This window comes from Lutjanus erythropterus, chromosome 2, assembly GCF_056507025.1.
Source record: "Lutjanus erythropterus isolate fLutEry1 chromosome 2, fLutEry1.hap2, whole genome shotgun sequence".
Lineage (NCBI taxonomy): Eukaryota > Metazoa > Chordata > Actinopteri > Lutjaniformes > Lutjanidae > Lutjanus > Lutjanus erythropterus.
In genome coordinates this window covers 20,623,902-20,636,025 of record NC_139318.1, presented here as the reverse complement: position 1 = coordinate 20,636,025, position 12,124 = coordinate 20,623,902, and positions in this window count along the sequence as shown.

Sequence of the window (12,124 nt, the reverse complement as noted above, 5' to 3'; positions counted from 1 at the left end):
CCACAACCATATGAAATCATGAAATCACATCACTAAATGCAGACAGCAGACATGCACTTATGCAAAAGCTCCTCAATGTCATCATCTACATTCATCTTTGACAATAAACATAGACAATCAGCCTTCAGTCATTTGACTCCTCTACGTCCATTAAGTCAGAGCCATCTTCACTCCTGAGGACCCACTCTTTGTATTTGTGGAGGGCTTTCCTGTCAGGTTAAAGAAGCTGCAAGAGGACTTTTCTCACTTCACAGACTATTATGTAAGTAATTTTCCCATATAGCACTTAATCAGTGCCTCCAAAGATGATGGCTGCTGACCTGCAGTGTTCATCAGTGATGGACTTACAAATAACATGCAACTAAATCAACAGTCTTTTCTATTTGATTTGATTTGACTTCTTTAATGTTCATGTGATGCACATAAAATGTTGGGTTTACAAGACACAAAAAATGTCATTGCAGTGTTCAGTTTCCTTTTTATTACAAAATTAAACTTTATTTTACAATTTAGTCTTTATCAGAGTATTTTGCCTTCTTTGTAGCACGAGTAAATAGGGCATGTGAGGGCTGTGGTTAGCTGATCTCATATCATCTCATCTTATTGGGATAACCAGATGCACTGTTTCCTTCCTGTTGTCCTGTGTTTCTATGCTGAGAGAGTATTCAGCAGCTACACCTCCTCTCAGCCACAGGATCAATGCTGCTCCAGCACCTTTCAGCATCAGGAAAGATACACATCGAAGCTGGATTACCACCTGGGCCAAATGGGCAGCTGCCCCAGAGCCAAGAGTACATAAAAATCCCCACAGTGGACTGCAGAGGGTGCTAAGAAGCAAGGGATAATTTACTTCACTAATATATTGATGATCTATTGGTTTTGAGCAGTTGTGAACATTGGGAATTTGTGTCAGAGGAGTTTGCTGAGGAATTTTATTGATATTATTGTTAGTCAGTTAATGACTGTTAAGGTTTAGTGTAAGATAAAAACCTTTTTTGCAAAACAAACAGCATATATAATGTCACAACAAGACATCATCAGTGTTGGGCACTAATACATTACTCAGTAATGTATTACTGTAATATTTCTACTTTACCCAGTGATGAGTAGTGTAAGGGATTACAGTTTCCAGTAGCAGTAATCCAAGTAACTCTGAGTTACCAGGTTCCTTTTTGATCTAGGTTTAACCTATCTTATGACTTGTACATGCAGCAGGTGAGGGCAGGTCATGTCAGCTGAACACTTTCAACAGGTGGAAGTATTGTCATTATTTTGAGTTTGTTTGGTTACCTCAAGAGAGAATATCCGGGGATCTAATTTGAGGGCTTCACTCAGAGAGGTCGATTTTGTTTCCACCACAGCCAACATGTGGGCAGGAAATGTCAAAATCTTTCTGGGCGTTAACAGCTCACTGGATCAGCAGTTCAACTTTGAAGTGCAGCAAAGGCGCCAACAAGGTACAAAAGTAATACATTAATATAACGAATAATGTTTTGATACCAAATAATAAGTAGGGTAATATTATTACTTTTTAAAGGAGTACTAAGTAAAAAGGAACTTATTAAACTTACTGACTAACTTGCCCAACACTGCATGTCATGCGCATACAACTGTCACAAATATTAAAAAATATCTGGTAGACGAACTTTTAAGTCCCCTAGAGAAATTGTAAGCACCAGTTTGTTTTGCAGTTAATCTGAGTAATGACAAGCATGGTGCTAGAAACCAGTCTTCCCCAGTCCAGAGCTGGTATTAAGGACTTTCTCTGATCTATTGTCGTTGTTCACTTTGAACTCAACTCAGGATGTTCAATATCTTGGCAAATTAAATATCAAGGCCTTACTAATAGAGACATATGCTGTTGCTCTCTAGATGTCAGTGTGACTGATTCACCCTTTTCATATAACTCACAGTCATGATTGTTATAACAGCAGCAAAATGAGCATACATGATATCTCCATGATGCAGTGTAGATAATGTAGTAGATTTGATGTTTTTTCTATTTTAAAAAGAGACACAAATTCTGTCTCTGTGACGGCCTCAATGTGAGTTTTGAAAGCAAATCTGCTATCTAATGTATGACATAATGATGTGATGATATAATGCTGAGTTTCCATTGAGAGTACAGATCAGGGTAGTAGTCAGCGCTGTGCTTTTTGCGAAATGCAAACATTTTGTGTTTTTGAAGTTTGCAGGCTTTAAAATGGTAAAAGAGGCCATCAAAAGCAGGCTGTCATTAGAGAAGGCCCAGTTTGCAGTGGAGCCAATGGCATACAAGTCAGTATTATCAGCGTAAAAATGTGCATTGACTGTACATAAAGATGAATGACAAGTCTCCACTTCCTCCCACTGTACAAAAATTAAGCCAAAATATCATGGATATAGTGACATCGTGTGGAGCAGTGATCGGGGTTGGAGGTCCTGTCGAGGTCTCATCCATACAGCTGACCAACTAAACAGCAAGCAGGGCTCCACAATCAGTGATGTGAAACTCCCTTTTTTATAGCATCAAATAACTAAGTAAAAACAAATTTCACACGTCAGTATGATAAGACTTACCTGAAATGACAGAAATCATCTTCAGGAAAAATGTATTTGACCTGTACTTAGATTTTTTTTTAGTTTAGCTCATATCTGATCTGCTAAAATGAAGGGGGTGGGATTTATGACCTATACTACAGCCCACAAACAGGGGGCGATCAAGACATTTTGGCTTCGCTTCTGGGGAGCTGTCATGTTGTCCAACTTGATATATGTCAGTGGTTGCAATGTTCAGTTGGATAATAAATAGTATTTATTATAGTCTAAATAGCAGGGGACCTAATATTGATCCTTGTGGGAACTTAATTTGAAATCCATCAGCACCAACAGTTTGAACTTCACCAGAAAGATGTAAATTTGAACCAAATGTAAGCAGAAGTATCAGTGAAAAACATTTAACAAAATGTTATATAAAAAGCCTCAAAAACATTGGACAGATCTTCAGAGTCCAACACAAGTCATGACATCAGCAGCAGCAGCAGCAAAAACATGACAAATTTGAATGAGGGTTATATCACATGTTTTAATCTTTGCTCACACCCTAAAGGATCTACATGGCTTCACATCAGCAGATCAAGAACCAAATTAATAGAGGTGGGGGAAATACTCGAGAATTCGTAGAAGCATGCTAGAGTTATCAGCAGTTTACAGGCAGATGTCCTCTACCTTCTCGTGCATGTTTTGATTTTGTTCAATTCATTGCATTTGCAAGACTAGCATGAAGTGTATTGTGAATGTGACAGATTATTATGTGACAAAACAAGTAATTAAGGGCAAGTAATTGTTATAACAGCAGCAAAATGGGCAAAAAGATAGGCTAACCTTTTCCAGTCTGGCCAGACAAATTGAAAGTGGGCTCAGCAAAGGCTACCCAGAGTCAGAGATTATTGATGCTGTTATACGTGCCATCACACCAGGCCTGCAGCTAAGGAGTTACCTTGAGGGGAAAGGAGAAATGACACTGCCGTGCCCTTCGTCACTACCAGGAAAGGGGTGCCACAGAGCTATATAAAAAACTCACATCTGAAGTGCAGGGAAGTAAAGAAACCCCACAGAATTTCAAGAAGAAGAAGCATATGAGATCACACGAGAAAATGCTCATAAGGCTGCCAGGAGAAGTAAAAGACATTATGACACTAAGGTGAAAAACTCAGTGTTACAACCTGGTGATCGTGTTTTAGTCAGGAACTTGACACCTCGTGACGGCCCAGGTAAACTGTGAAACTACTGGGAGGATACTGTCCACACAGTTGTGCGCCAAGTGAGTGAAGACATTCCTGTGTATGAACTCAGACCTGAGAAAGGGAAAGGGAGATCCAGGATTTTACATCGTAATCTTCTCCTCCCATATGACCACCTGCCACTAGAAACTTCAGTGGGCTTCAGTAAGCTGCGATATTAAAATTTGATATTCGCCATTTACACCATGTTTTTAGCCTAAATGTCAACTGTAGCCTCTCAGACCTAATCTGCATGCACACGCCTGAAGCAGGTACACAGGCTCTCGCCCAAGCGGCACGACATGAGATATACGAGATCTCGCAATACCTTCACACCTGAGTTTACATGCTACCTGGAAGCGACTCAGACAATAGAGAGAGATCTGCTCAGAAATAGTGACTTGTTACATGCAGAGTTGACTTCACAAACTTTCAACAAAGACGAAAACCACCCTTCAGGCCTGCCAGTACCTTGCAACTGCCTCCGGAGTGCCCCAAGATAACATATCCCAGAAGGCCTCCTTCTTCAGTCGGACAGCTTTCCTGACCACCGGTGTCCACCATGATGTTCGAGGGTTGCCGCCGCTTAAGGCACCTAAGACCCTAAGACCACAGCTCTCAGCTGCAGCCTGAGCAATGGACGTTTTGAACAGCGACCACTCTGGTTCAATGTTCCCAACCTCCACAGGGATGCCAGAGAAGTTCTGCCGGAGGTGGGAGTTGAACATCTCCCTGACAGAGGCCTCCTCCAAATGTTCCCAGCTCACCCACACTACACATTTGGGCTTACCAGGTCTGTCCAGAGCAGGGGTGGGCAATTATTTTTCCTAAGGGGCCACATGAGAAGCCTTGATTATTGCCGGGGGCCGCACAAACTTTTGTCACACTGTACCTCAATTTTATCGCTAAGATTAAATATAGAAAATATACTCTCAGCCAGGGGCTTATGAGTATCCCCACACCCACCTGACACCTCACACCCTGAGAAACTCCCGAGAAGAACAGAGTCCAACCCCTATCCAGGGGAATGGTTCCAGAGCCATGGCTGTGCGTCGAGGTAAGCCCCACCAGATCTAACTGATAGCGCTCCACCTCACATATCAGCTCCTGCTCCTTCCCCACCAGAGAGGTGACGTTCCATGTCCCCAGAGCCAGCCTCTGCCACCCGAGTCAGGTCCACCGGGACCCCCTGCCTTCACTGCCACCCATTTGGCAGCTCACCTGACCCCAGCGGTTCCTCCTGTAGATGGTGGACTCACGGGATGGAGGAGTGTCTTCCACGTAGCTTTCTCAGGCTGTGCCCAGCCAGGCTCTGTGTAGTGCCCAGCCAACAGGTACTAGCTGTCGGGCCCCTCTTCCAGGGCTAGCTCCAGACGGGGGCCTCAGACTTCCTCTGGGCAGGGTCACTCTGCTCTTTCCTCGCTTTTCCATGGAGTCTTTGGACCATTCTTAGTCTGGAAAAATTGCCATGGGAGACCCTACCAAGAGCACTAGGTTCCAGACAATACAGCTCCCAGGTTCATAGGGACACGCAAACCTCTTCACCACAATAAGGTGATGGTCCCCCAGAGAAGTTTCAAATTGATTCATTCATTAATTAAGGCAGTTAACTAATTGACAGTTAGGTTTCATTCATTGTAACAGACTGAAGATTTTGCCCCCTTTTCATTCAGTTAAGAATAGATTCTGAATCAAATTGGACAAAAAGATTCCCACCCTTGAATGTAACATATGCATCATGTTTACTTCTAAACTAGGCTACTTGAGTTTTGTTGAGGATGGCTGAGCAGCTGCAGATGGATACAGTCTGACTGGTACCCAATGGCTTAGAAGCTTAAAATTTTGACGCATCAAAAATTATTTCATCATCGAATCATGGACCTCAACCTCTGAATCAAGTTGAATCATGAAGTACCAAGAGATTCCCACCCCTAGAAACGAACAGAAATAAAAAAAGATATTGAAACTGTGATTCATCATTCAAATTGTATTGAGAAACTGTGTATTTTTTTTACTTTCACTAATTCAGCACTCAGATGTTTAAACACCATGGGAAAATATGAGCTGTCACATTGAACACTGCTTACATAAGTGCGGTTAACACCATCGCCGGCACATATGCGAACGTCCATATGCACGCATGTGCTTACGCACTTGCAGTGAAACACACATACAATAAAAACAGTATGGAAAATGAAATGTCACACTTTTGAAGGTATCGCACTGGTGTGTATCGATTTGCGGGGTTAATCTGGCAATGCGGATAATATCGAGGTCAGTCTGAACACTGTGTACAGAGAGAATTTCGGAGTTTCACCTCCTCCTGAAAAGATGCTTGCTCAGTAGAAGGACGAGGCTACTGCAGTTTCAGGTTACAGCGATATATTCATTTAATGTTGCTTGCTCAGTTCTGTAGAAATGATAAGGTTTCTGAGGAAGTCTTGGGTTATCTCTTCTGGTAGTTATTAAAGTTCACATTTGCATGCTATATTTCAAAATTTGCCCATTTCCATCTCAGTGATATGGAAAGCTTGAGATCTAATCTACCACAGATCTACAGTTTTTTTTAGATCCACCGGGTAACATTACATACCAACCAGAGGACAGCTCACTTCTTCCTTGGTGGGTGAACTGAATGGTCTGGACATCTATATGATGTCATCAAGGAATTAAGCAGAAATCCAGAGGGGTCTCCATAGGTCACTTACAGGAAATGCAAATGAAACTCCAAGAATAGTGTCTTTATTGGTCTGCACAATACTCAGAATGAGCACCACCCACCCTGCCAAAATCAGCTGTCATACAATTTGTCATCCAACCACCCTGTTGCAATGCGACCTCATCAACATTTTGCAAAGTTTCCTATTTTCCACGAAGACTTATGGAGACAACTGTAAAACATCAGCACACACACTCTTTACTAATGTTCATATAATAACCACCTTACATCAACAATAACAGATCTCTGAAGGATTCATTTCTACACATAAAAACACAAACATACACAGCTAACAGGCAACCTGTGTGAAAGTGAAAGAGGAATGTGGTGAATCTATTTGTCAAGACAGATAGATTTCCTCTAAAGCAGCAAGTTCACTATGCACACACACAAAATTCACACAACGTGACGCATAAAGTGGAGGAAATGTAACTGACTACAGTACACTGTGCACCTCACCAAGTCTGCAAAGCACAAAGTTTCACAGTCACGATGATAATACTAAAGCATTAACAGCATCAAGTGTTTATCATTTTAATTCACTGCAATCTGGCGTTCCACTGTGATTCATATTCCAGCAGGTGGCTGAATCAACAAGATGTCAATAGTCAGCTTTCAGGTAATGGGCTGCAGTATCGCTGACTGTAGATTCTGTTCAGTTTTCTGAGGTGAAGGAACAACAACAAAGAGACACCCTCACCACACGTATCACCTGACCACTCTAGAGCAGGCGTTGTTCTGCTGACTGTTGTTCAGCGATTGACAAAGTGATAAGTGAAAGATAAGATCTGATAGCTGCTGATTCAGCTTTGGCCCCGTTTTGAGAAGGCAGTGTGAACAGGACATGGAGAGGGACACTGGTTCCTGGTAGACTTGATGGGGGGAAACAGTTTGATCAGTATAAGCACAGAGAGAGAGAGAGAGATCACTGACTTCTTACCTCTGGTTTGACTGCACAATGAATATTAACTTCCTGATATGAAGCCTCCATTGGAACGACACATTTTCTAACTCACAGCATTATGACCTAAAAATGCAATCAAAATAATTTCAGTTAATAATGTGATACTAGGTATGGATGACAACACACTCAGATAGAAAAAAATGCACAACCACTTGACTCTCATACTGTGAATCTGTGTGAAAATTAAAATATATTATTTTTGAGCTGTTTTAAGCTGTTTAAACTAAATTATATGACTTTATTGTGAGTACACAAATCGATGCTTATGTTTGTATGGACATTTCTTAAACTATAAAAATTGATATTTCATGAGTTGAAAATGACCACCTGTTACTTTAAATCATCTTGAACCTTGTCAGGCCAATGCTGCAGGGATAACATATTTTTGTAGGCCAATCCTGAAGTTAGCATCGCTCTGATTAACTCCACATAAAGGCAGTGGGATTTTCCATTGGATTTTCTGGCTAACTAAAGTTTATGATACTTATTTTCAGCAATCTTCACTAACACCACTTTTATGATTTAGGAGGCATAAATTTAATCAACAGTGGCAAAAAGCTAACATTAAGCTATAAACAAACTGTACCACGGTCACATGACTTCAACGTCACCCCCACTGAGTGACTAGTGTTCGGTGTGGTGACTTTCAATGTTTCTGTTGTCTCATTTAGCCACTTTTTAGCAACCTCCTGTTTTTAAGATACATACAAGCAAGTGGGGTATTTACTGATCTATTTTATGTCGTAGAACAAAACATGAAAATCTCTTCAGATTGTATCAACCACAGATCTTATTTCTGACAAATAACAAAAAAAACCCCACTGACTTCAACACAACAGCATTGTCGCTACAGAAGCTCCACCAGACTGTATGACCCCTTGATGAACAGCAGGGCTATGGCTATGTACTGACACTCCCTCACAGACACACACACACACATACATCGGAGAAACTCTCAGCCTCACAGAGCCGCTAGCCTATGCAACAACAGCAACTTTATCAAAAAGTGTCTGTGTTTCAAGCGTTTCTCCACTGACACGGAGCATCTGACACCAGCTGCCTATTTGTGGTTAGCTCTGACTAGTAGCTGTTACTGCCACACTAAAAACAATAACAAAAGACATAGTTTGATGACGTGAAGTGGCAAGGGATCATGGTAGTTGTTATCTTCACTTTCAAACAAATGCCATAGCTAATGAAAATCTATCAGACATGACTAAGGTAGAAATTATGTTCATGGGCGAGGTGACAGTTTCATTCACGCAATGTTTAGTCACGTTCGCCAACCTCCTTCCTCAATCTCTGACGCTCGTGATGGCTGGTAGGAAAGGCACCTTTACCTTGAATTTCTCTGTTTGTTGGAAAGATCGGAACAATAATAATAATAATGCAAGTACAAAACTCAACACAACATATGACATATATCAGGTATTTTTAGACATTTTTATGCCATAATGTTGCATATTATAGTTTTCAGTGGGGCCACGAGGCCACGCCCCCTACAGTGCCCACTTATTGGCAATTTTTAAAATTCTGCAGTGGGTGGAATTAGACTCAGACCTGTAGGTGAAGTTAAATGCAGGGGTGGAAGTAAATAATTACAAATACTCAAATTACTGTAATTAAGTAGTTTTTTGGGTACTTGTACTTTTATGAGTCGATTTTCAAGTCTGTACTTTTACTTGTACTTAAGTATTCATTATGCCATGTAATCTACTTAGTTACTTTTAAAATCATAGTGGAGTACTGAGTACAATTTGAATTAATATCCAGACCTTTTATCTGCATTTTTGTAGCCAATAAAGTGATTTGATAGCAAAAAAAGCCAATGAAAACCAGGATATATGGACTAAAAACAAAACAAAACAAAAAAGTAGATCTTTCATTTACTTTTCATTAAGAATTTAACCAGTTAAAAATGTATTCATGGATATTTAATCAATCGTTGTGGCAGTAACTGCACTTCATCTAACTTTGTTTTGTCTGCTGGAGCCATTTGCCGAATAAGGAAATAAAAACTTGAAATGAGAGGAAAAAAAAGACAAAAAAACAGCCAATCAAAATGAGGGGAGAAAAACACTTGTTTTGTATCAAATCAATTACTAATGATTAATTGATTGTTGGTGTTTTAACTATTGGTAAAGCAAAATACAGAAAATTTAGAGCCCTAGTCTGGAGAGGTGATGGTGACATCATCGGTTTAAAGTAACTAATACTCTGAGTAGTTTTTTTGACAAATACTTTGTACTTTTACTTAAGTATTTTTCTAACACTAGTACTTTTACTTGTAATTGAGTAATATTTTAGCAATGAAATAGTACTTGTACTTGAGTACAGATTTTCAGTACTCTTTCCACCACTGGTTAAATGTGTGTTAACATGTCATGCGGTTTGCTTTTTATGTCATGTGTCACCAATGTTTTATGACTTGTTGCAAATAAATGTGTCATATCTCCGTAAGCAGGATTACTAATACTACACCCATTTACTAAGCTGCTGATGCATCATCATGAACAACATGACAGTTGTATCACTCTGGTTTCTCTGGTCACTTCTGGAATTAGTTGGGTGCGACAGAGAAAGAGACTGACAATTAAATTTAGTTACTTCAGAAAAATACCATATGACATAACAGGAGACTCTAAGTCTCTATCACATGCACATAAACAAAACCACAACTGATCTCCTAGCACACTGCAACCACACAAAGTCAAGAAATCACACAGCTTAATGCAGACAGCAGACATGCATCCGAACACACACCGTTAGTGACACACTCAGAGGGGTTTCCCATAAATCGGTTACTGCTGACTCAACTTAATTTCATATATAAATTTTCAAATGTATACATAAAATACATGCAGCTATTTAAACGTATGTGTTGCTTGAAAGACTCCATATATCTACACAATTTACTTCAATCTGTAACAAGTTGGCTGCTGTAATGTGAACGTACAAGTTCAGTGACCTATTTTTCTGCATAATTTTGCAGTTTATTCAGAGTTACTTGGATTTCGCAATTTACTGAATTCTCTCAGAACTAATTGGACAACTTCTTGTTTTTTTCTCTGAATTTCAAACAGTCACCAACCCATTTTGCCTTTAGTACATGAGTCATTTTGTAGCATGTCACAGCTGCTGCAGCCTTCTATGTTGTATTTATAGTTATAACAAGGTTTTATCGCTGCCTTTTTGGCCCTTGAACATGAGATTTTAATCTTAAAGAATCACTGTGTAAGATTTACGGGGATCTCTTGGGAGAATGTGAATACTTAATCTCCTGAAAATAAGAGTAGTCATGTTTTCATGTTCTACAGAGAGCACAGGCTGTCTTCAGTGGAGTCCACCATGTTGAACCGCCATGTTTCTACAGTAGGACAAAGGGGACAACCCACCAACTGGCTATGGAGAGGGCCTTTCGCCAATTTTACCTGGTTAAATAAGGGGGAAATAAAAATGACTAATTTCACCAGTTATAAACAAATTTCTGTTTATTTTATTTGCATCACTTACATTTTACCTATTGTTGAAATAAATTTAAAAAAAATGTATATATGCAGAACTATGTCGAAACAATTTCTGATGGAAAGTTTGTTCGGCATCCGTTATGTTCATGCAAAAATGTCACAGTGTCAAAGTTGACAAAAGACTCTCTCACATGCATCTTGACACAAAACTTTGAATACTGGTTTAAGAAATAAAGTGAAATACATTACATTGCTATATGCATTTCCTTTTGCAACACAAATGTTCCATGTTACAATAAAATCAAATCATGACACAGAAAACAAAGTGAAAAGGTATATATATATATTTTTTTTTTTTGGTATCACCGCAGTTGAGGTGACATGAAAACACTGTAGACCACTGATTGGCCAGAGTGACGTAGCGTAAGTGAGAGTGACAGTGAATGACACCTGAGTGGAGGAAAAACTGAGTAGTGATGTTGTCAAACTGACAATAAATGTACAGTGTTGGTTACAGTTTGTCGGTGAAAAAAGGCTGCGGCTTCTAAAGACCAAAGTAAAGCTCCCGTGTTTTGTTTCCCAACTGCTGGAATAGTGTCACCATGACAACTGGAAAACAAAGCAGAGATACCAAAAGTGAGCAGAGGTGAGAGAAGCCGTCAACTGTCCGTCCAGCTGGCGGGCTCACAGTAAACTGCTTAAGTGCACATGGCTGTCTGTCACGGCTATCATCAGCAACACTAATCCCGACTGACTGCCAATTCCTGATTGAACAGTTGATTGCTTTTCATTTTGGCAACAATGTGTTTACGATTCAAAAAAGAAAAATTGCCCCTGCATCAGTAATTGCATCACTTTGTATTTTCTTAAGACAGCTCTATGCTGCCCTCTGCTGGACAGCACTGAAATCTATTACTCCTCTTCACTGTATTTTCTGTGTTGTGACTCGACTTTAATGTGACTTAGAAAATTGCCTCAATGGAAAACTTTCTTTCCATCCATTCTGTAATCAACGAGAACAACGATTAGCAATTATCCATTTAACATATATTTTACAAAGTAAATGCATGCATGCATCTTCAAGAACAAACTCAAAACTTTGTATATAAAGAGTCTGTATTAGTGCACTTTTATTCCAGATTTGTCTGTATTGCTTTTATTTTTATGCTATTCAGTTTGTGAACAGCACATTGTGTTATCTTCAACTATGACA